The following is a 5,035-nucleotide window of genomic DNA, read 5'->3' on the forward strand; positions in this document are numbered from 1 at the left end:
TGGCATATAAAAAGGCTTATAAAATACATAGCCATGGTTTTAATGCTGATTAACTCAGCAGTCCAGTTGTGCTAAAATAATGATGCAAAACACCTGTTCTTTCATCACTGTACAGCACCTATAAGCACATTTTAGACTTTACTACTTTTCATATTTTTAATTCATATTTTTAATTATTATTATTTTAATGTTATAAAATCAATGCTATGTTGTATTTTATGCATTTGGCAAATGCTTTTATCCAACACAACTTACAAGGTATATATTTTATCAGTTCATCACGATGAAACAAACCCATGGCTCTGGTGTTGCGTATGCCATGAAAATGCATTGCCATTTGTGTCTCTATATTGTAGGGATGGCTCGATACCACAATTTTGGCTTCGGCACGGTACCACAATCTAATACCGACGTAACGTTACCGATATTAAATCAATACCACACGGTCTGATATTAGCGCGGATATATTGCACGCGAATGAGTACAATTATGCAAGTTTTGAGTTTATAACGTGGGAAATTACCACAAATAAATTAGTTAATTTATTCAGCAAAGCTTATCACATTAAATTAGTCATTTAAAAAAACTTTCTTGTGAGAAATAATTTCAGCAAAAATCTCTCAAAATTAGCAAATAGCTTCTGGTTTCAAAAGACATCGCACGGCGATTCGCACCTAGTCCAATACACAGAATTATGTAAAAATGTCCGTCTTTAGTGAGTATTCACATAAACACAGTCGGTTGTGTCTAACGCGAATGTAAATAGTGCAATAGTACGCGTGCAAATATAATGAGATCTAAATGTCATTGGTTGAAACGGACGCTGGAGATTTTGTGATATTCGATCTTATGTTAGGTTATGTATGTGCGTTGAGCAGTGTAAAAAGAAAATAAATGTCTAAATAAGATGGTTTGAATGATTCACTCACCTGTCGATCTCTTAAGAAGTCTTAAAGTCAAAAAAAGTGACAGATGCTTCTTGGCTAGGTTTGATGGTTCTTCATCAGTTTTATAAGCAAAGTAATTACAAATTTCACTTCTACTCCTCTCTTTATTAATTCGTTTTGGGCATCTTGAGTGAGATTCAACTGCTTTATCTATTTTGTTCGTCTCTGTTGTTGTCACATTTGCCGGTTGTTTCGGGTCAGTTTGGGTAGCGCGCTGCCATTTAGCGGTGAACTTCGGGAAAGCAGCATATACCAAAATGTGCAAAATCATGATATCGTGCCGTTTTAAATAAAATATATACCGGTATTTTTCCAGTACCGGTATACCACGCATCCCTAATATATTGTGACTATAACGTGCAGAATATTAGCCTAGAAATCTAGACGCACCCTAGGGGTAGCGGATCTAATCTGCCACAAGTGTCGTCTAGCAACTCTCAATACACTTCTGAGCTGTAAATACCAAACTCTGGTCGGGCCAATCGCATCGTGTATAGAGTCGGTGGGCAGGGCTTAACATAATGACCGCAGAGTTGCGCTTGCTTCTAGTAAACACAGAAGCTGGTGAACGGGCGGTCTTTCGAATCAGCTTTGACCTTGACTCTGGAAGACTTGGAGTTAAGCTTTTCTCTGAGAAAAGAACAAAGAACGGCACTGAAGTCATTCTTAAAAAGGGAAGATGTGTTCTGAGTTTTGCCGACCAGATACAGTGAATGTATAATTTATCAACAAGCTTCACCTTCGTTGCTCTGGTTGTTTGTAGCGCTATCCTATCGTGTGCAGAGGGAGTTTGAAAAACAAGCGTTTATCCCGCCCCTCAGATTGAGCCCTGTCAATGGTGAGTTTCCAGACCAAACATCTTGATGTGGGTCTGGCTTGTCATTCACAACACAGGCTCACTGGAAAATATCTGTCTATCTACATTTATGCAAAACACAAAACATGTATACCAATTCATAGAATTCAGTTTCCAGCTGAAATGAACACACTAGAGGCAGTAAAACAGCAACAACTTCTATACTTTTTAAACAAAGTTATGATTACAGGGGCAGATTATTGTGATGAAGACTTATTTTCACACATTCCTTGCAAAAAACTGTTCAGTCACACTTTATATTAGGCATTCCAACTATGTACTTGCAAAAATAAGTACAGTGTAGTTCTTGTGTTCATGTTGTGTTTAAAAACTCTTGTCCTGCTATTGAGCTGGGATACGGGTAGAGTTCGGGACAGGTTTGGGGGTATGGGTAAGTTTAAGTGTGGGTTAAGGGAAGGGTTAATAGAGTAATTATGTTATTACAGAGGTAGATTTCAGCTGCTGTAATTAAATGCAGCAAGTTTTTTTATAAGTACACAGTAAAAACACGTACACAATAAGTACACAGTAAAAAAAAATTGGTTGTTTTTTGTTGGTTTAAATTAAAAAAGTAAGTAACCTGGTTGCCTTAAAATTTTGAGATTATTGAAATGAAAAATTTTAGTTGATACAATGAAGGAAATTTGTTTAATAATTAGAAACTCAAAATATTATTGTATCTGAACCACATAAAAAATGTGATAAATCATGAAAATAGCACTATTTGGCATGTTTCACTGCGTCATCAGAAATAAAACACACACAATGACCCAATATGCTTACATAATCTTTTAATAATATTTTAATAAAGGTTGTCGAATCTCAAAAATTTCATTGTATTAACTAAAAATTTAAATTTCAATGAACTCAAAATTTTAAGGCAACCAGGTAACTTTTTTTCTAAATAATGTTTTACAGTGCATTGTATTAAATGATTAATTTAAATATAAACACACCTAATATAAACTGTTTTACCATAGTTCATGATTTGTAAAATAATAAATTTTGACATTTGTATCATCACGCAACCAGTTTCATATGAATGGCTTTTTTAACACGGTAAACTTGCTCAATAGCTCACCTTGTATAACTAATAAAAAAAGTTTAACATTTCTTAACTTATTTTAATGAGTTAAAACAATGTAAAAACATATGTTGTCATAACTTATTGAACATATAATTTTTTACAGTGTAGCATGCTTCGGCAAATGTGTTTTAATCTGACGTTTGCTTTTCTTAATACTATCAGTGAGCTTTAGGGTTTAATTTAGGTTATGCGGTAACACCGGTAATTGGACATTTCATTTTGAAATTGCTGCGATAAATTTACAACTATAGGGCTGGGCGATAAGATGGTAAAAAATCATATCAGTCGATAGCAATAATTATCACGCTCAATGTCAAATCTTTATTTCTTTCAAGTTTAGCTCCTGAAACCAGACCGCTAATTGTGGTTTTAAACTACTCTTTATAATCAGAACATGCAACACAAGTCAAACAGTGAACACTACACAAATCTGAGGTAGAACATTAAAAAAAAATCTAATACACGGTAACCCTTTACAATACATGTGCACTGATGCATTATATCATGCTAAACAAATGCACAGATAATCACGAGTTAATGTGTGACTCATAAAAAACTAACCCATTTATTAATGATTAATACATTAGCAACTAATGAACATTCTACATGATTAATAGATAAAGTAATCATTTAATTGTTATTAGTTAAATGTGTCATATTGTATTCATGCCCTATAATAAAAACTAATAATGTAATAAATCATTAGCTAATGATTTGTAAATGTATCATTATGTTATGACTTTACTTCTTGAGGCACATTGCTAACTAATTGTTAAGTAATATATAATTGTGGCAACAGTCATGTGCCTCAAGAAGTATATTCATAACATACTCCTTCCGGTTTCTCACAAGTTTCGGCGAGTTTTTTACGAGTATGGCTCGACTTGACGTTAATAGAGCGGAAGGTCCTTGTATGGGCCATACGGGCTCTTCTCCCCGCAGGGTGCGCGTGCGCGTGACGAGAGCGAGAGAGGAAATGCACGCCCATAAACACTCTCTCAGGTGCAGATCCAGTCGATCCAGGCGCCGCGCTCCACTTTATTCCTATGGGTGACGTCGAGCGACTTCAACGCTTCAGCACAGCATTCCGGGAAGGCAGCGCTGCATTTGAACCGATTTGAATGCAGAAATGACGGGAAGCTTCACAACATCGTGGATCTCCACGGTCACTGCTGTCACAGGACTTCACCAAATCATACCAAAGAAGTGTGTTTTTGACAGGGCGGTCCCAGCGATAAAGGTTCGGTCCTGCTTTGGAAGCAGCCGGTGAGTTAAACTGCTTCAAATGTCTGTGCTGTTGGCTCGTCGCGTGAGTAAACATCAGTAAACGGTACGATCGCATGCTTCGTCATTCAAATGTGCTAACGGACACTATTGTGATGTTCTATGTACACTAGTCTGACGTGCAAAGAGACAGTAAAGACACACAAATGTTGACAGGCCACTAAATACAGTACATACCACAGAGACGGACGTCCTGCTGTTGCCGTTTCTCCTGTTCAATTTATTTCAGCCTCCGAATGATTCTGGATCATTATCTGTATCATCTGAGCTGGATAGCCATGGGTTTCTCCACGCTTGAGGACGTCACCGCTTTGCGCATTCGTCATTCTTTAGCTCCGCCCACACGATACGCCTCCAAGCGCTCATTTTTTTCCGGAAAGACTCGGTACAGCCCATATTTCTTTTATAAATATAATAAAACTAAAGACTTTTCGGAGATATGAAGGATGCAATACTACTCTATAGGTACTCAAGATTGACATGAGATTGACTGAAACTGAGTGTTTCACCCCCCCTTTAAGTTAGTTTTGGGCTAATGTAGGCTAATTGTGCGTATCATCTGTTGCTCAGTTTACATTCTGACTCACAATATCAGGGTGATCTGCAGAGTTAAATATCAATATTCAGAATTAACATTTTCATCAGCTTTGATGTATTTAAATCTTCATATTGTGAGGATTAATCTTAAATATAGGATATGCTTCAGCTTTGCTTTATATTCTTAAATTTGATCAATAAATTAAATTAGAATAACGCTAGCCTATATGGTTGTTAAATTAAATAATTTACACTGACAAATTACAACTGCATTAAATAATGCTATGAGATTATTTTAACTAGGCCTATATATTTTTAATACAA

This window comes from Pseudorasbora parva, chromosome 11 (assembly GCF_024679245.1).
Source record: "Pseudorasbora parva isolate DD20220531a chromosome 11, ASM2467924v1, whole genome shotgun sequence".
Lineage (NCBI taxonomy): Eukaryota > Metazoa > Chordata > Actinopteri > Cypriniformes > Gobionidae > Pseudorasbora > Pseudorasbora parva.